Below are 21665 nucleotides of genomic sequence, written 5' to 3'. Positions count from 1 at the left end.
ATATAGCGCCAAACATATTCCGCGGCACTTACAAAAACAGCGGGATACAGAGAGACAAAAATACAAAAACCACGGTTAGATAGTAATTAGAGTAATTAAATGTACTCGATTAGGGTGATTTCGCACTCGAGCACCGCTTTTTTCAAGTAACTCACTACTCGGGCGAAAAGATTCGGGGGCGCCGTGGGGTGGGGGTGGCGTGGCGGAGCGGGGGTAGCAGTGGGGAACAGGGGGAAGCTCTCTCTCTCCCCCCTCCCCCCCACTCCCCTCTACAACCCCCCGAGCACCCCCGGCGCTCCCCGAATCTTTTCGCCCGAGTAGTCAGTTACTCGAAAAAAGTGGTGCTCGAGTGCAAAATCGCTCTAAACGAGTACGTTCGCTCATCTCTAATAATAATCAGTTGAGGAAACAATAGGGGTGAGGGTCCTGCTCTAACAAGCTTATATACTACAGATAATGGGGTGATACATAAGGTAAAGGGACTGGAGATGTGCTTGGTATGGCGAGGTGGAGAGTGAGGGATGCTATACACATAAACAATGCCCAGACGTAAGCCGCATAGTGGCTGAATCGGTGAGTCTGCCGGGGGTTTGATGGCGGCTAGCAGAGGTTGCAGTCACTAGGACAGGAAGCACATTATCAGGCGTAGTACAGAGGGTTTTGGTTTAGGGTATATGGTATGCCTCCCTGAAAAAATGCGTTTTTAGAATACGCCTAAAGTTTTCTGAATCAGGGATTCAGAAGACTGGTACTGCTCTGGGGAGGTCTTGGAGGCGGGAATGAGAGGTTCGAGTTAATATGTCACTTTAATAAATTTGACCTAATATTCTGATACCTTCCTATATGTAATCTTCTATATACAACCTGTCCTCTCCATATATCTCTGACGTAGTATCCTGATACCTCCCTACATGTAATCTATATACAACCTGTCCTCTCCATATATCTCTGACCTAATTGCCTGATACCTCCCCATATGTAATCTTCTACATACAACCTATCCCCCCATATATCTCTGACCTAATAGCCTAATACCCCCCCGTTACAGTACTAGTAGTGTGCACAGGTATGCACGGCGTGGGACTTCCTGACTCTCACCCAGAAAATGTCCCTTCCTGGTAGCCCCAAAGGTGGACAGGTCCAGGCCGCCAACACTGACCCTACACTGCCTTGTGGCAGGACAGGAAGGAACAGCCGTACCAACGCAGAGGACAACTTACTAGTACTGACAGGCTATGGAAAAAAACAACATGACAGGAAAACCCCAGGACCAAGGCAGAGCTGGATCGAGACAAGGTAACCTCCACAGAAGCAGGACAGAAGTAAAACACAGAGGGAATGGCACAGAGTACCAGAGCTGGACACTCAGCAGGACTGCTCAGGGATCACTGGAGAATAATCAGCAACTTCCAGGCAGAAACAGCTGTCTCTTATAGGGAGGCAGGAGAAGCTGATTGACAGACAGACATGTCAGTCACCAGCACACCTCTCAGACCCTAGCAGGGTAATAAATCTAGACTAGAAAGCACAGGAGCTGATAACCCTGGCTTGTCTGGAAATAACCTACAGAAACAAGGTGTGCTGGCAAATAATTAACTATGTGCTGACTGAAACGTGACACCCCCTACATGTAATCTTCTATATACAACCTGTCCTCTCCATGCATCCCTGACCTAATATCCTAATGTTTTGCCTATATACAACCTGTCTCCTCCATACATCTGACCATCTATGCTAAGCCCTATACATGTGTTAGTTGGAGACTGATCTGTGGTAACCCGGAGGGTCCACTTGGGACATGAGGCCCACATGGAGGAGCTGGGAGGATAAAGCAGTCTCTTGTCATGGTAAACTTTACTGCAGATAACTAGAACACTTTACAAAAGTACAGTGATACACCAATGCAGGCAACACAGAGCAAGAAGGTCTGGGAGAAACTCAGGATGACGCTGGCCCTACAATCCTTAGGACTTGTACGGAACCACTACTAGAAAGGGGTACTCAGGATGACACTGGCCCGACAGTCCTAGTTATCTGTCCAGGACAGCTCCTGGAAAAGCGAAGGGGTAAACTCTCCACAGATATACTCTTGGCACAATACCTCTGCACGATAATTAGATTCTTCTGACACTCAATCTCTCTCTCTCTCTTTCTCCCTCTACTCCTTAGTGGTCCCTGACATATCAGATCTCAGGGAATCACTCTTCTTCCTCCATTCTTCACCACATGGTGGTTGATGGTACCCCTACGTGGCTGGCATTCTCTCAGGAACAGAATAACTCTCAGAACATACTCCGATAGATAGACAGACTGACTTGTCTCACACCCAAATCACTCATACTTATAAACTCTTGCATACCACGTGACATGAAATGGTTACATTCACAGGCATATTCCAGCTTCATACAGACATTAACTCTTCAGCGCTGCAGTTGTGCAATACACATGACAAATGACTAGGCAATTTCTGCACAGTGCATCTAAACACAAGACATTACATGCATGACACTTATGGAAGGGGCCAGAAATATATGTTCTGGGCCACTACAGATCAATATGGGTTTTGCCCGTTAGGCCGCCTGCAGACGACCGGGTCAGATCTGGCTGCGAGAATTCTCGCAGCGGGAACCGACCCGAGCGTCTGCAGAGAGCAGCGCGAAACTCACCTGCTCCCGCGGCTCCGGCTCTTTCATGTGCAGGCTGCCGGGCAGCTGGAGCATGCGCAAAGCGGAGCCGTCGGCCAGTGAGTGACGATTCTCTGAGGGGCTCTGCGAGCCCCGCACAGAAATAGAGCATGCTGCGATTTGTTTGCCGCACGAGATTTCACGCGGCCAAATTGCGACCATCTACATAGGATTGCGTTTGTTAACGCAATCCTATGGCAGCTTCCAGGGGCGGAAATTCTGCGGGACATCCCGCCACGGAATTTCCGCCCATCTGCAGCCGGCCTTAAGGGGTTCTGGCATGAATAACGTTTTTATGCTTTAACAGCCATTATTCCCTGGTCTGCCTAATGGACACAGGGAACCCACAATTTTTTTGCTTGCTAAAGCATACAAACCTATGCTTACCTTTTTGTTTTGTTGTTGCGCAGCAGGCTTTCAGCTTCCTAAGAAGAGCCAGGACGGGTTGCCCCCCTCCGGGATTGCGGGCAGGCACAGAAGACAGGTGCCCTCTGACAGGAGTCAGGACGGGCCGCCTCTCCACTGCGCACGTGCAGAACTTGGAGTTCAGCCAGGACAGACAGGCCGCCCACAGCAAGCACTGCTTGTGACCTGGCGCCCGTCCGTTCACCTCGGAAGTGGCTCACAGACGGAGCAGAGCAGGAAGCGGTCATTTTGACCGCTCCAGCTCTGCTTCAAGAAGCTACAGAAGAAGATGCCCGATGGATGGGACATGCCTGATGATCGGGCCTGGCCAGGCAAGGTAAGTAAATGTTTTTTTTTTGGTTTTTTTTCCATGTCAGAACTTCTTTAACGTGAATATTTTTATTTACTAAAAGCAAGCAGAGGTCTTGAAAATTGTGCAAAATTGAAAGATGGCCTATTAGAAAGTTATCACAGTTATCAGAAGTGCAGTCTCTTGTGAAGAAAGTAGTTTTATAACCTTTTTTTAAAACACCTGGAAATGAGACAAGTAGATGCACCCTGGATTAGGAGGGGAGGAAAGGGGGGTAGAGTTTATTATATCATTCATTGCAGCTAGCCTTCTGTAAAATATCATCTCTACATAAGCAAAGAAACATAAAACCTGCTATCTGATAAAACCTACTATCCTTCAGCAGATCCCAAGGTTATGTTTATGATGGTCCCAGCCCAGAGCTTCATTCCCATGCGCAGAGGACAAGTCCTCGCAGCCCCCATAACACACTCCTCAACGTCTTGGCTTTCTCACAATAGAAGAACATCCATTACCGGTGGATTCTTGAGGACAAACACCGACTCACTCATCATCTTCACAAGGCAAGCAAGTGGCTGCTCAACGGCTGAGCGGAGCCAAACAAATGCTGCTCGCAGTGCGACAGAGATACAGTGTAACCTGCCAAATCCTATCACCCCTCTATAAGGAGGACAGAGGACAAAGAGGGAGGGAATCACCGCAGGAAACATGCATAGTGTGGGTTATTATAGAACTGCTACTGCACGCACATAGCAGAGGGAAATGTAGAATTCGGAGGGCAGTATTATAGTGGCCGATCAAAGGCGTGATTTAAAGCTCCTGGGCACCAATGCAAAATCTGTAAGAGTGCCCCCAGTGACAATACTTTATTCAAAGCACTGGGTTCCCTGTAAGCAGAAAAGAGGCCTTACAAGCCCCCTAATGCTCCTAGGCCCAAATGCAGCCACATCCACTGCATCCCCCTTATATACGCCCCTGGTATTCTTGTACATAGGGGGCAGTATTATAGTAGTTATATTCTAGTACATAGGGAGCAGTATTATAGTAGTTATATTCTTGTACATAGGAGCAGTATTATAATAGTTATATTCATGTACATAGGAGCAGTATTATAGTAGTTATATTCTTGTACATAGGGGGCAGTATTATAGTAGTTATATTCATGTACATAGGAGGCAGTGTTATAGTAGTTATATTCTTGTACATAGGGGGCAGTATTATAGTAGTTATATTCTTGTACATAGGGGGCAGTATTATAGTAGTTATATTCTTGTACATAGGGGCAGTATTATAGTAGTTATATTCTTGTACATAGGAGTAGTATTATAGTAGTTATATTCTTGTACATAGGGAGCAGTATTATAGTAGTTATATTCTTGTACATAGGGGGCAGTATTATAGTAGTTATATTCTTGTACATAGGGGCAGTATTATAGTAGTTATATTCTTGTACATAGGAGGCAGTATTATAGTAGTTATACTCTTGTACATAGGGGGCAGCATTATGGTAGTTATATTCTTGTACATAGGAGCAGTAATATAGTAGTTATATTCTTGTACATAGGAGGCAGTATTATAGTAGTTCTATTCTTGTACATAGGGGGCAGTATTATAGTAGTTATATTCTTGTACATAGGAGGCAGTATTATAGTAGTTATATTCTTGTACATAGGAGGCAGTATTATAGTAGTTATATTCTTGTACATAGGAGCAGTATTATAGTAGTTATATTCTTGTACATAGGAAGCAGTATTATAGTATATTCTTGTACATAGGGGGCAGTATTATAGTAGTTCTATTCTTATACATAGGGGGCAGTATTATAGTAATTATATTCTTGTACATAGGGGCAGTATTATAGTAGTTATATTCTTGTACATAAGGGGCAGTATTATAGTAGTTATATTATTCGACAAAAGGGGCAGTATTATAGTACTTATATTCTTGTACATAGGGAGCAGTATTATAGTAGTTATATTCTTGTACATAGGAGCAGTATTACAGTAGTTATATTCTTGTACATAGGAAGCAGTATTATAGTAGTTATATTCTTGTACATAGGAGCAATATTATAGTAGTTATATTCTTGTACATAGGAGGCAGTATTATAGTAGTTCTATTCTTGTACATAGAAGGCAGTATTATAGTAGTTATATTATTCGACATAAGGGGCAGTATTATAGTATTTATATCCTTGTACATAGAGGCAGTATTATAGTAGTTATATTCTTGTATATAGGAGACAGTGTTATAATAGTTATAATCTTGTACATAGGGGGTAGTATTATACTAGTTATACTCTTGTACATAGGGAGCAGTATTATAGTAGTTATATTATTCAACATAAGGGGCAGTATTATATTAGTTATCTTCTTGTACATAGGAGCAGTATTATAGTAGTTATATTCTTGTACATAGGTGGCAGCATTATACTAGTTATATTCTTGTACATAGGAGGAGTACTATAGCAGTTATATTCTTGTACATAGGGAGCAGTATTATACTAGTTATAATCTTGTACATAGGAGGCAGTATTATAGTAGTTCTATTCTTGTACATAGGGGGCAGTATTATAGTCATTATATTCTTGTACATAGGAGCAGTATTATAGTAGTTATATTCTTGTACATAGGGGCAGTATTATAGTAGTTATATTATTCGACATAAGAGGCAGTATTATAGTAGATATATCCTTGTACATAGAGGCAGTATTATAGTAGTTTTATTCTTGTATATAGGAGGCACTATTATACTAGTTATATTCTTGTACATAGGTGGCAGCATTATACTAGTTATATTCTTGTACATAGGGAGCAGTATTATACTAGTTATATTCTTGCATATAGGTGCATTATTATAGTAGTTATATTCTTGTACATAGGGGGCAGTATTAAAGTAGTTACATTCTTCAACATAAGGGGCAGTATAATAGTAGTTATATTCTTGAACATAGGGGTCAATATTATAGTAGTTATTTCTTGTACACAGGGAGCTGTATTATAGTAGTTAGACACATTTGTGATTTAGCCAGCAACTCTTGCCCTAATAGGACAGGTGATATTAATGTACAGTAAAGTGCTGACAGAGTACTGATGATAGACTATGATAGTATTATAATAACTAGTCGTATCATGTCAGGAGTCGTATCATTAGAAGACTCATTAGATAGGCGAAAGATCATATCAACTATAAGAAAAACAGGTAATTAGCTCAGCCCATATATTATAGACTGAACTACAGTTATAATAAGGCAACTATAGAGTGATAGGTCGTCCTGGGCTAGATATGGCCAGGTATAGCGACGATAAGAGTAGCGTCTATATATGAGAGGACACTATCATAGGTGGCTTAATAATTAAGGCGCCAAACAGCAAAGGATAGAGGGTCTAACCTAGCTTCTGGTCTCTTTTAGGTAGATATAGAAAACCCCTAACTAGTACTAGTAAAGAACCAACAAATAAGAAATGAAAATAAATTAATAAAGCCTGAGGCTCTGATGGTGAGCCACAGGTTATTCTTGTATATGGGGGGCAGTATTATAGTAGTTATATTCTTGTATAGAGGGGGCAGTATTATAGTAGTTATATTCTTGTACATAGGGAGCAGTATTATAGTGGTTATATTCTTGTATAGAGGGGGCAGTATTATAGTAGTTATATTCTTGTACATAGGAGCAGTATTATAGTAGTCATATTCTTGTACATAGGGGGCAGTATTATAGTAGTTATATTCTTGTACATAGGGAGCAGTATTATAGTAGTTATGTTCTTGTACATAGGAGCAGTATTATAGTAGTTATATTCTTGTACATAGGAGGCAGAATTATAGCAGTTATATTCTTGTACATAGGGGACAGTATTATAGTTTCTATTTCTTCTACATAGGAGCAGTTTTATAGTGGTTATATTCTTGTGCATAGAAGCAGTATTATAGTAGTTATATTCTTGTACATAGGAGGCAGTATTATAGTAGTTCTATTCTTGTACATAGGGGGCAGCATTATAGTAGTTATATTCTGGTACATAGGAGGCAGTATTATAGTAGTTCTATTCTTGTACATAGGGGGCTGTATTATAGTAATTATATTCTTGTACATAGGGGCACTATTATAGTAGTTCTATTCTTGTACATAGAAGGCAGTATTATAGAAGTTATATTATTCGACATAAGGGGCAGTATTATAGTAGTTATATTCTTGAATATAGGGGGCAGTATTATAGTAGTTATATTCTTGTAAATAGGAGCAGTATTATAGTAGTTATATTCTTGTACATAGGAGGTAGCATTATACTAGTTATAGTGTTGTACATAGGGAGCAGTATTATAGTAGTTATATTCTTGTACATAGAGGCAGTATTATAGTAGTTATATTCTTGTATATAGGAGGCAGTATTATAATAGTTATAGTCTTGTACATAGGGGGTAGTATTATACTAGTTATATTCTTGTACATAGGGAGCAGTATTATAGTAGTTATATTATTCAACATAAGGGGCAGTATTATAGTAGTTATATTCTTGAACATAGGGGGCATTATTATAGTAGTTATATTCTTGTACATAGGAGCAGTATTATAGTAGTTATACTCTTGTACATAGGAGCAGTATTATAGTAGTTATATTCTTGTACATAGGTGGCAGCATTATACTAGTTATATTCTTGTACATAGGAGGAGTACTATAGTAGTTATATTCTTGTACATAGGGAGCAGTATTATACTAGTTATGTTCTTGCAAATAGGTGCATTATTATAGTAGTTATATTCTTGTACATAGGGGGCAGTATTAAAGTAGTTACATTCTTCAACATAAGGGGCAGTATTATAGTAGTTATATTCTTGTACATAGGAGCAGTATTATAGTAGTTATATCCTTGTACATAGAGGCAGTATTATAGTAGTTATATTCTTGTACATAGGAGGCAGTATTATAATAGTTATAGTCTTGTACATAGGGGGCAGTATTATACTAGATATAGTAGCGTCTATATATGAGAGGACACTATCATCGGTGGCTTTTCTATTTAAGGCGCCAAACAGCGAAGGATAGAGGGTCTAACCTAGCTTCTGGTCTCTTTTAAGTAGAGATAGAAAACCCCTAACTAGTACTAGTAAAGAACCAACAAATAAGAAATGAAAATAAATTAATAAAGCCTGTGGCTCTAATGGTGAGCCACAGGTTATACTTGTGTATTGGGGGCAGTATTATAGTAGTTATATTCTTGTACATAGGGGGCAGTATTATAGTAGTTATATTCTTGTACATAGGGGGCAGCATTATAGTAGTTATATTCTTGTACATAGGGGGCAGCATTATAGTAGTTATATTCTTGTACATAGGAGGCAGTATTATAGCAGTTATATTCTTGTACATAGGGGGCAGCATTATAGTAGTTATATTCTTGTACATAGGAGCAGTATTATAGTAGTTATATTCTTGTACATAGGTGCATTATTATAGTAGTTATATTCTTGTACATAGGGGGCAGCATTATAGTAGTTATATTCTTGTACATAGGAGCAGTATTATAGTAGTTATATTCTTGTACATAGGAGGCAGTATTATAGCAGTTATATTCTTGAACATAGGGGCATTATTATAGTTGTTGTATTCTTGTAAATAGGAGGCAGTATTATAGTAGTTATATACTTGTACATAGGAGCAGTATTATAGTAGTTATATACTTGTACATAGGAGAGGAAAGACGTGTGCTTGTGAGCTCCCAGTAGGGAGGAGGCATGGCCTCTGACCCAGGAGGAAGTGAGGGCAGCTGGGCTGAGGATCCTGGGAGAGCCCAGAGCCTGGAGTGTGGCTTGCAGCATGGATATTAAGAAAGTGGTAACCAGGAAATGGTGGCTGGTGAGATTACTGAATCATGTAAAGCATTTGGATTGAGTATGAAAGTGACTAAGAAAAGTTTATTTAAACTGGAAAGACAAATTTTGAAGTTAAGAGAAGAGATTAAGATAGAGTCAGATCCAAAGACAAAGCTGATAAAGTGTGAGTGCCTGAATAATTGCACACGTGAGCTTGTTATATTAAAGGAGCGACTAGACAAAGAAGCAAATGCAATACCTAAAGTAGAGAACTGGGCAATGGAGAAAAAGAGGGAGGCCAGAGTGCAAAACATGAAGATTAAAGAAGTCATTGAAAAAGGTACTGATTATAATGTTGTGTATAGTATGGTGGAGCAGGGAACCCCTCTGAGATGTGTGGGTGCAGTGCCTGGAGCGTCACTGAGTATGGGAGCTGAGCTATCAGACTCTGAAAATGCTGCTAATACTGAGGAGCAAAATGTGACAGCCAATAAGGGGTTAATTGCAAAGGACTCTGCTTGCAGTGCTGATGAAATGAATGCAAGTAGTAATCTGATGTATGCTTCAGGTACTGACATTGTAAATGAAACACCGTGCAGTGTCATGAGTGAAGAGACAACTACAGCGGCTGGAGCAGATATGGTGGAGATTTGTGAAGGTTCTCAGCCATCTGCAGAGCAGTGTGTACAACAATCTGCAGGACAGTCTCATACCACCGCAAGTGAGTCTGCAGGACAGTCTCATACCACCGCAGGTGTGTCTGCAGGACAGTCTCATACCACCGCAGGTGTGTCTGCAGATCAATCAGGAGTCAGTAAGCCTGCTGATGAGGAAAGGTCTGGCACTCATCCCTCTGCTGACCGTCCACAATTAGGGCTCCCACCCACTAGCGTTTTTTTACTGCGAAATTCGCAGCGTTTTTTTTTTCTGCAGGGTGCTTTGGGCTATGGGAGTTGTAAAGCTAAAATCGTGATTGCGCAATATCGCGATTTCGCGCGATCGCGATTTTAGCTTTACAAGTCCCATAGACCGCCTGTAGAAAAAAAAAAGTGCGAATTTCGCAGTGAAAAAAAACGCTAGTGGGTGGGAGCCCTTAAACAGACTATTCTCCAATGTCACAAAGCCAGCTCCCCCTCCACCACAGAGGAGAAACGCTGTCAGGATTAATAAAGAAATATGTGAGAGGAGAGCGCCAGAAAACAAATATCAGGTGTTATCAGACGTAAAGGAGTAAAGCTATTACTCACCGGGTGCTCAGATGAGACCTAGCTGGAAACATAGGTCTCACCGGCACCGAAGTCCTGGAAAGCGTATATAGATATGAAGCTTGTATCCCCTATCCGTAGAGAGCCGCACAGCATTTAATACGAGCACACCAAAATAATAATTGGGGCTCGTCATATAACATGAACAATAAAAAAGGAAAAAACAATGCTTGCGCTCACGGGAAAAAGCTGTCAGGATTAAGTACACTGGGCCAGAGGAGAACATTCCCTCCAGACTGTACATTGGGAAGAGTCTCCTAAAAGACTTTATGAAGTTTAAAGCCTCTGAGGTGTACGCTCTGATCCATATCCCCTCCAGCAGGATCTACGACAACAGCTTTAAGCTGCAATATGACTTGGATGCATTTTGGAGTATATATAATGACACAAGGGGACAGTCAATCTGGGAGTATCTCCAGGTGATCCAGCTGTCCAAGCCTCAGGTGGTGAGGGCCACCATATTGTTCCAGTCTGAGGTGGTGGCGCTGGCAGATCTGGAGCACTGGCTGAGTAGGCAATGTATGATCATGAATTATCTGGAAAAAATCTATGATGAGGAGGGAATCTGGAATGGTGGATACACTGTAAAGATCCAATTAGAGCGAGCCAATGGTGTGGCCAGACATCTACCGCACTCCTTCTATCTAGGCTCAGAGAGAGGAATATGCTATTACCCTGGTCAGCCTCGTCTATGTCATAGGTGTGGGGGCAGACACCTCGCTTTTAACTGCTCTCGAGTCAAGTGTTCATTATGTGGACAGTTTGGACATTCAAAAAGCGATTGTAGAGGACCCGTAATCTGTAACCTGTGCTTAGGAGCAGGTCATACATTCCGGGAGTGTCCATATGCAGAGCATAATAAAGGAGGTGATGATATCGGCATAGAGCCCATGGAGGAAGGTAAAGAGGACGTCGCCGCAAGAGCAGATACAGCCCCAGAATCCAACAGTCCTAATACTAATGTAGTGCAAAGTACCAGTGACCCTGCTTTAGAGACTGATAACTCACCTGCTGCACTACAAGTACCAGCAAAGGGAGAGATGGATGGTCCTCCCACTACAGTACAAGTACCAGCCACCAAGAAGGCATCTGATGAAAAAAGAAAAATCCTTGCTGTAAGAAGTGAAATATCCCCTATTGTTCTACAAGCGCCAGCTTCTGAAGAGAAACCTCATGAAAAGAAGAAAATATCCAGTAAACCTGTTGCTAAATCACCTAAACAGCAGCCATGTAAGGCTACAGAACCCTCTGACCAAACCGCAAGGCCTAGACGCCCCTCTGTGGATCAAGAGGGGTTCCAGGCAGTTAAAAGAAAGAATAAAACTGCGGATCCTACTAGAAAAGTCACTGCAGCAAAGAAAACCCTGGATCAGCCGGTGTCGGCCATAACCTCCTGACAGTATGGAGTGCTCGGAGAAGAACCAATGATCAGCCGGTGCCGGTCATAACCTCCAGACAGTATGGAGTGCTGGGAGAAGAATCAGAGAAGTCAGAAAAAGAATGCATCTCTTTACATAACTCTGATGACGACCATCAGGAAGAGGAACCTCAACCATCAGTGTCCACCAAAAGATAGGGCTCTGCAGGTGACAGCAGCGGACGGAGGAGGAAAAGCAAGAAAGACCAGTGACTTAAATGAGTTTGAGAGTCTGCTCTATAAATGTGAACAGTGTAAAGACTAAGAACAGGAGGCAGGCGATCTACCAGCGGCTGTCAGAGGAGAGATCTGATGTCTTCTTCTTACAGGAGACCTACCTGAAGAGTAATGCTGATGTGTATGCAGCCAGGAGGGACTGGAGACATGGAGCGCCATTCTGGTCCTTTGGATTGGAGAGAAATGATGGTGTGGGAATTCTCTTCAATAAGAAGGACATAGAGGTGGAGAGGGTCCTGGAGATCAGTCCAGGCCGGTGCCTGATGCTGGACGTTATACTGGACACTGTATATTATAGAGTTATTAATATCTATGCTCCTCAGACGAGAAAAGAGAGGAGGGAGTTGTTCCAGCTGATGAAGCCGTATTGTTTTACATCTCGGGTGTTTATAATGTGCGGGGATTTTAATAGTGTCTCCAGTAATGTAGATAGAACCAGTAGTCACAAACAACTGAGGCATGATGAGAACTTCCTCAATAATCTAGTCCAGCAGGCTCATTTAGTTGACCCCTATGGCTTACAATATGCTAAGAGATCTTACACCTATCATAAGGGAGGTAATGCCAGCAGAATAGATCGTATCTATATTAAGAAAGGCATGAAGTGCACCAAGTATAGGATCAGCCCCATAGAGTTCTCTGACCATTGTATAGTGAGTGTCACGCTGGGTCAGGATGGGACCGGGGTCTGCGGTCGGGGATACTGGAAGATGAACAGTTCGCTGCTGCAGGATCCACAGTTTATTGAGGCCTTCACTACCTTCTATAATGAACGGAGGACCACCCAATGTATGTCTGATGATATGGCAGAGTGGTGGGAGTGTATGAAAGGGGACATCAAGCAGTTTATGATTAGAGCTGCCAGGAGACGCAGTAATGTGGAGTATATGAAGTATTCTATGCTGAGACGACAGCTGAGTCGCTTGTATGGTCGGATAAACGGTGGGGAGAAGGTGGACGGAGCGAGCATCAGCCAGATAAAGCAGAAGATGAAAGAACTGCAGTATGATCGATTCAAGTCTCTTAAAGCCGAGGGACAGTTTGATAATTGGAGGGTTTACACCCCGGACCCGTTTATTGCCTGTAAGAATAGGGTTAGTAAGAAGCTTATGACTGGGCTATTAGATGAGAACGGTACAGAGCAGTCAGAGCAGAAGAAACTCCAACAGATCATTGGAGATTACTATGGGAATCTTTTCCAAGGGGGGCAGATTAGGGAGGATGACATTAAATGCTATCTGAAGAGTGCGACTCTGCCCAAATTAGACCCAGTGCAAGCAGAATGCATGATTGTGTCCATAACTGAGGAGGAAGTGAAGAGAAGCATTGACTCCTTAAAGCCCAAGAAGAGTCCGGGGCTGGATGGCCTGACCAGCGAGTTCTATAAAGAGTTTAGAGACTTATTAGCTCCAGACTTGGTGCAGGTTTATAATGATTGCCTCTCTGCAGGGAAGATGCTGGACTCTCACTGTAAATCTGTGTTGGTTCTTTTGGCAAAAAAGGAAATTTAAAAGATATTAAAAATTGGCGTCCGCTGTCTCTGCTAAATACCGATTATAAAATCTTGGCCAAGATCTTGTATTATAGACTAAGTGATGGGGCAGATGAACTAATTATTGCTAATCAGACATGTGGTGTGAAAGGCCGAACTATAGAGGACTCACTACTACTGGTGAGAGAGGCCATAACCTATATGAAACAGCATGGGGAAGGGGCATATGTGGTTGGCTTAGACCAGAGTAAGGCCTTTGATAGAGTTCATCATGACTACTTGTATTAAGTGTTAGTGGAGTATGGCCTTCCGGTACGCTTTGTACAATGGCTGCAGGTTCTCTATAAGGGAGCGGTAAGTCAACCTCTGATTAATGGTCACCTAGGAGATCCCTTCAGGATTATGTCAGGGGTGAGGCTAGGTTGTCCTCTCAGTCCACTATTATATGTGAGAAAGCTACAGGCTGATGGGGATTTACAGGGGTTGGGGTGTCATCTTCATGGGAAAGTGGAAGTTATAAAGTTTAGTGCTTATGCGGATGATGTGACACTTCTGGTGACTTCTGCAGATGATTGTGCAGCACTTGAGCAGGACATAGCAGAATTTTCCAGAGTCTCAAATTCGGTGGTGAACATGGAGAAGAGCGAGGCATTGTGGTTAGGGAGAGATAGTGAAGTCTTTTCGGTGCCCTTCAGGAAAGTTCAGGATAAAATTAAAATTTTGGGAGTTGTGTTTGGAAAAGTAGATGAAGGGAAGGTGAATTGGGAGGAGAGGCTGTTGGTGTGTGAGCAGAAGCAGCGGAGCTGGAAGCATTGGAGGCTGACATACCATGAGAAGGTCGGCCTTATGAGAAGATTCCTGCTTCCACTCTTTTTGTACATCTCAGTGGTGTTTCCAGTGCCAGATAGTCTGCGGCCCAGACTAACCAATGTCTTCTTCAACTTCTTGTATGGTAGTAGGGTGAGCATAGTGAAGAGGAACATTGCCTATCTCCCTCATAGGGAAGGAGGACTCTCCATGCCTTGTCCAGAATTATTCTTAAACTTGATGTTTTTGATGAGAAATTTCTCATTCTGTAAAAATTCGGTGCAGAAACCATGGTGCTATCTGTTCAAGAGCCAGATCCAGCAATTTGTATCTGTATGGTCGGTAGGTGATGCCATTAAGAGGATCTCGGGACGTATTAAGAACAACGTGTCTTGGTACGGAGTACATATCATCAGTAAGATCATTAAGTGGAGGATTTTGTATGATGAGGTCAGATTGTACAGCAGGAAGGAGATCTATGACAAATTGTTGAGATCTCAGTTCAGTGTCCAGATACAGTTGAGGGATGCACCACATTTAGATGTGAAACAGACTGCACAAATCTTACAGGATTCTAGAGTGCCTACACACATGAGGGATGTGGCATGGCTGGCATTTCATGGGAAGATGTATGTCAGAGATAATTTGAAATGTCGCAATGTAACAAATAGATCTTGTCCTAGAGAAGAGTGTGGTCAGTGTGTAGAGACTATGGAGCATCTTCTTTTAGACTGTCCATTTAGTATACAGGTATGGGAGGCCGTGTCCCTGACCCTGCAGTTACCCCAACTGAGAAGGCAGCCATATTGTCAAGGAGTGTATGGAGACTTCCTGCCTCAGCTTAGTGAATATAACTTGTACATAGGGGGCAGTATTATAGTAGTTATATTCTTGTACATAGGGGGCAGTATTATAGTAGTTATATTCTTGTACATAGGGGGCAGTATTATAGTAGTTATATTCTTGTACATAGGAGGCAGTATTATAGTAGTTATATTTGTGTACATAGGAGGCAGTATTATACTAGTTATATCCTTGTACATAGGGAGAAGTATTATACTAGTTATATACTTGCATGTAGGGGGCAGTATTAGAGAAGTTGGATTCTTGTACATAGGGGACAGTATTATAGTTTGTATTTCTAGTACATAGGAGCAGTATTATAGTAGTTATATTCTTGTACATAGGGAGCAGTATTATAGTAGTTATATTCTTGAATATAGGGGGCAGTATTGTAGTAGTTATATTCTTGTACATAGGAGCAGTATTATAGTAGTTGTATTCTTGTACATAGGAGGCAGTATTATAGTAGTTATGTTCTTGTACATAGGGGGCAGTATTATAGTAGTTATATTCTTGTACATAGGGGGCAGTATTATAGTAGTTATATTCTTGTACATGGGGGCACTATTATAGTAGTTATATTCTTGTAGATAGGAGGCAGTATTATAGTAGTTATATTCTTGTACATAGAGGGCAGTATTATAGTAGTTATATTCTTGTACATAGGGGGCAGTATTATAATAGTTATATTCTTGTACATAGGGGGCAGTATTATAGTAGTTATATTCTTGTACATAGGGGGCAGTATTATAGTAGTTATATTCTTGTACATAGGAGCAGTATTATAGTAGTTATATTCTTGTACATAGGAGCAGTATTATAGTAGTTATATTCTTGTACATAGGGGGCAGTACTATAGTAGTTATATTCTTGTACATAGGGGGCAGTATTACAGTAGTTATATTCTTGTACATAGGGGGCAGTATTACAGTAGTTATATTCTTGTACATAGGGGGCAGTATTATAGTAGTTATATTCTTGAATATAGGGGGCAGTATAAGGGGCAGTATTATAGTAATATTCTTGTACATAGGGGGCAGTATTACAGTAGTTATATTCTTGTACACAGGGGGCAGTATTATAGTAGTTATATTCTTGAATATAGGGGGCAGTATTGTAGTAGTTATATTCTTGTACATAGGAGCAGTAGTCTAATAGTTATATTCTAGTATATAGGGGGCAGTATTATAGTATTTATATTCTTGTACATAAGGGGCAGTATTAGAGTGGTTATATTCTTGTACATAGGAGCAGTATTATAGTAGTTATATTCTTGTACATAGGGGGCTTGGAATTTATTCCGTTGTACCCTGAAATCCAACGGGTGCTCCTTCCATTACAGCCCTAGCCATGTGTCCTAGAAGTAAATTAGGGCCACAATGGGTATGTGTCTGAACACGGGACAGATATCCATTTTGGGGTGAAAGTCTTCATTTATATGTGTGCTGTACCAAAAAAATGTTTTTAAAATTACACAATTGGCAAAAAAAATTAAAATCATATTTTTTTCCTCCTGCTTTGCTTAGATTCATTCAAAAACGGTGGGATAAAAATGCGCAGTACACCCCTAGATGAATTTGTTAAGGGGTCTAGTTTGTGGGGGTTCTCCATCATTTTGGTTGCTCAAGTGTTCTTCAAGTGGGCAATGGAGCCTAAATCACCTTCAAGCACAATGTCTGCTCTGAAAGCCACCGACTGCTCCTTTCATTATGGGCCCCATTGTACATCCAGACATAAGATTAGGGCCACAATGGGTATGTTTCTGAACACAGTACAAACAGGGGGTCCATTTTGGGGTGCAAGTCCTCATTTTCATGTGCACTATAGAAAAAAAACTGACTTTAAAATAACATATTTGCAAAAATATAAAAATTTTATTTTTTCTCCTTTTAAATTGCATTAATTCCTGAAAAAAAAACCTGTGGGGTCAAAATACTCACAACCCCCTCAGTAAATATATTAAGGGGTGTAGTTTTTAAAATTCAAAAATTTGTGTAGTTTGTTTGCACATATTTGAGATATTGCTTTTCACAGAGGCAAAAACAGTCTATAGTAATTTTAGAAGCCTTCGCAGAATAGACGTAAATAAAAAATTCATCTTTTATTAAATAGAATATTAAAAATTATTTTCACATAGGGCTCAAGACACACACACACAACGTATCGCCACACCACAAGAAAAATTGTGTGGATGAAGGTGTGGCAATAACTGGGGAAATTGGGAGTCACATGAACTTGTAATCACCCCTACATATGGTGAATGATGCACGCCTGTGTGCCAATTTCCCAGAAAACAGTAATAATAAAGGACTTTAGAGCACACTAATTTGGAAGATAACCAAGGTGTGCAAAGTAAGTATTCATCCCAGTAGACGCATAGGAGGTGCGTACTGTTAAATGATATGTGGTTCGCGGTTCAACGCGTTTCGTTGCAGATGATGCAATTCATCAAGAACCGTAGTGTTGCAGCCGTTCTGAGACCTTCACCTTTCTTGCAGGCCAGACCAGGTTTTGGGAGTGCCCTTGCTTCTCCTGGAGCTGAGGGGTGTGGTAGTTGCAGGAGTGATGTCAGTCAGCACCTGGTGCTGAGTAGCTCGGCTCCTACTTAAACAGTGCTAGCATTGACCCATGTGCTGGTCAATGCTTCAGTTGCTGCTGGACAGCAACGGAGGAACACATCCTGGCTGGAGCTCCTCTATTCTAGCTAAGTCTTTTTCTGCTTTATTTGGTTATTTGTTTTCCCTTTCTTTGGTGCTAAGGCTCCCGGGAAGGGACTTGTCAGTGGCCCAGGCACGAGTGTGGGCTCGCACCTATCGGAGTGATCGGCCCGTCGAGTAGGCAGGGCCCCCTCCCAGGTTAGGGGTTTATAGGGAGAGAACTCCCTTAGTTTTATGTTCCTTTGCGCGGTTGTGCCTTTTTCTTTGTTTTGGAGGTTGCACTCCCAGTGGGATGCAACACGTAGTTTGATTATAGATGTATTTGAAAAAGGATGGTTACCACAAGATTGAATAAATAGATAACTACCCACCCCTATAGATAAAGGGAGAAGGGAGATGTTTTGATAGCAAAACAAATTCTAGTAGGTTCACTAGTGAGGAGATATATCTGTATCCTATATTGTGGGGAATGGTATCGATAATTAAACCCCACATAGAAAGCTCTTTTGTCACCGAGGCAGAAAAGCTCCCTTTATAGTAATAGCTCTATTCACCGAAGGGAACCACTAAATATAAAATTTAGCCCTTATTAAATCTATATATATAAAGCTGAAAGCCCTCACTGACTCACTGACTGACTGATTGACTCACTGACTCACTGACTGACTATAAAAATAGGAAAAGTAATTGGGTCCCAACTCGATTATTCAATTCTAGCGCAAAAGAATTGGCGTCAAAATTTAACGTACATAATCTAATTCTCTCACTTCCCAATGTCATAGAAACTTAAAACTTGGCACGGGCATTGAATATGTCATAAATAGGAAACGCTAATGGGTCCCAACTTGATTATTCAATTCTATGCGCAAAAGAATTAGTGTCATAATTTTACGTACGGAATGTATTTTTCTCACTTTGCAGTGTCATAGAAACGTGAAATTTGGCATGAGCATTGATTATGTCATAAATAGTAAAAGCTAATGGGTCCCAACTTGATTATTCAATTCTATGCGCAAAAGAATTAGCGTCAAAATTTTACGTACGGAATCCAATTTTCTCACATAGAAACTTAAAATTTGGCACGAGCATTGATTATGTCATAAATAGGAAAAACTAACGGGTCCCAACTCCGTTATTTAATTCTATGCGCAAAAGAATTAGCGTCCAAATTTTACGTACGGAATGTAATTTTCTCACATAGAAACTTAAAATTTGGCACGGGCATTGATTATGTCATAAATAGGAAAAGCTAATGGGCCTCTCTCAATTATTCAATTCTATGCGCAAAAGAATTAGCGTCATAATTTTACGTACGGAATGTATTTTTCTCACTTTCCAGTGTCATAGAAACGTGAAATTTGGCTCGAGCATTGATTATGTCATAAATAGGAAAAGCTAATGGGTCCCAACTCCATTATTCAATTCTATGCGCAAAAGAATTAGCGTCCAAATTTTACGTACGGAATGTAATTTTCTCACATAGAAACTTAAAATTTGGCACGGGCATTGATTATGTCATAAATAGGAAAAGCTAATGGGTCCTAACTCGATTATTCAATTCTATGCTCAAAAGAATTAGCGTCATAATTTTACGTACGTAATGTATTTTTCTCACTTTCCAGTGTCATAGAAACGTGAAATTTGGCTCGAGCATTGATTATGTCATAAATAGGAAAAGCTAATGGGTCCCAACTCCATTATTCAATTCTATGCGCAAAAGAATTAGCGTCCAAATTTTACGTACGGAATGTAATTTTCTCACATAGAAACTTAAAATTTGGCACGGGCATTGATTATGTCATAAATAGGAAAAGCTAATGGGTCCTAACTCGATTATTCAATTCTATGCTCAAAAGAACCAGCGTCCAAATTTTACGTACGGAATGTATTTTTCTCACTTTCCAGTGTCATAGAAACGTGAAATTTGGCACGAGCATTGATTATGTCATAAATAGGAAAAGCTAATGGGTCCCAACTCGATTATTCAATTCTATACGCAAAAGAATTAGCGTCCAAATTTTACGTACGGAATGTAATTTTCTCACTTTCCGGTGTCATAGATATGTGAAATTTGGCACGCGCATTGATTATCTCATAAATAGGAAAAGCTAATGGGTCCTAACTGGAATATTCAATTCTAGCGCAAAAGAATTAGCATCCAAATTTTACGTACGGAATGTAATTTTCTCACTTCCTGATGTCATTTTATATGAAGGAAACTTCGCATGGTTACTTCCCGTGGTGTTTCCTGGGTAACGCAGAGAACTATGCAAAATGGTGAACATATGTTTTTCCTCAGTATCTCTAAAGTAACCACGACTTCATAAGATTTCCGTGTGAACACCAGATAAACACCAGTACCAAATTAACTCGGGCGAAGCCGGGTATATCAGCTAGTATAATATAAAATTGCGTGACTCTATGATTACCGTATATACCGGCGTATAAGGCGACGGGGCGTATAAGACGACCCCCCAACTTTCACCTTATACGCCGGTATTACAGTGGAGAAAAAAAAAAATCAGTACTCACCTCCCCCGGTGTTCTGTCGCGCTCCGGCAGGATGTCGCTCGCTACTCGTCCCCGACGCAGCATTGCTTTCTGAATGCGGGGCTTGAAATCCCCGCCTCCAGAAAGCTAATACACACGCCGTCAGCCAGTTACATCCATTCAATGACATCATTGAATGGCTGTGATTGGCTAAAACACACGTGGCTTCAGCCAATCACACTATTCAATGACATCATTGAATGGGTGTGATTGCTAACACACGTGCGCCTTCAGCCAATCACAGCCATTCAATGATGTCATTGAATAGTGTGATTGGCTGAAGCCACGTGTGTTTTAGCCAATCACAGCCATTCAATGATGTCATTGAATGGCTGTAACTGGCTGACGGCGTGTGTATTAGCTTTCTGGAAGCGGGGATTTCAAGCCCCGCATTCAGAAAGCAATGCTGCGCTGGGGACGAGGAGCGAGCGACATCCTGCCGGAGCGCGACAGAACGCCGGGGGAGGTGAGTAATGATTTTTTTTTTTACACATTTTTTTTTGTATTACTGGCGCATAAGACGACCCCCGACTGCAGAGCAGATTTTTCGGGGTTCAAAAGTCGTCTTATACGCCGGTATATACGGTAAATAATATCCATGTCTTCTATGCTGAAGGGATCTTGCAGATTATGTCCACTATTAGCCCCTGATAAATAAAGACTGACAGTCACACTAGTCAGTCATAGAGATACAAGAGATGGTGTATCTTTTGTATATGTGTAGATGTACTCTGTTTTTACTGCACATATCTACCGCTGCAATTAGTTTGACAATGTTGGTGCACCTTACAATGCCAAAGTAAATGTTGTGATGTACTAAAAGAGAGAGGATGCATCTGTTAATTAGAGCTTTCCTTATAATGGAGATTGATGTCAGAGAACAATAGAGTACTTATATGGAATGACACACCTCTCAAACGATATTATGTATATCTGCCTTCCTAGCTATTCAGCTGGCATTCAGACACATATGGAAAGGAGTGTGGTCGTTTCACTGATTCCAATCTCATAAGGGCATATATATATATATATATACTTCATTCATTAGTCGCAATCATTATGAGTACAGATAAGGTCACTGGATTGACCGATGCAATTATTTTAATGAACTTAAGGCACCTTTATATTTCATGCACTATGTTTTGCGGCATGATAGAACAAGCATACAATAATTCACTCCTAT

General features: G+C 41.1%; 2 protein-coding genes across 4 annotated transcripts in view; both read right to left on the bottom strand.

The window, feature by feature from the left end:
• The window catches only part of LOC136633508 (uncharacterized), a 767630-nt gene that overhangs the window by 525794 nt on the left and 220171 nt on the right, over nt 1-21665 (bottom strand). The gene's annotated exons all lie outside the window — the stretch shown is intronic.
• The window catches only part of LOC136631953 (beta-1,4-galactosyltransferase 3-like), a 121702-nt gene that overhangs the window by 93309 nt on the left and 6728 nt on the right, over nt 1-21665 (bottom strand). Inside the window, exon 1 of one of the 3 annotated variants that reach the window (XM_066606471.1) lies at nt 2102-2275. The exons of the other annotated variants lie outside the window; for them this stretch is intronic. The gene's annotated coding sequence lies outside the window, so the exon portion shown is untranslated. Of the gene's footprint in view, nt 1-2101; nt 2276-21665 lie in introns of those variants that run through there. 3 annotated transcript variants of the gene reach the window in all.

The sequence above is a fragment of the Eleutherodactylus coqui genome, chromosome 6 (genome assembly GCF_035609145.1).
Source record: "Eleutherodactylus coqui strain aEleCoq1 chromosome 6, aEleCoq1.hap1, whole genome shotgun sequence".
NCBI classification, from domain to species: domain Eukaryota; kingdom Metazoa; phylum Chordata; class Amphibia; order Anura; family Eleutherodactylidae; genus Eleutherodactylus; species Eleutherodactylus coqui.
This window is presented reverse-complemented; position numbering and strand designations above follow the sequence as displayed.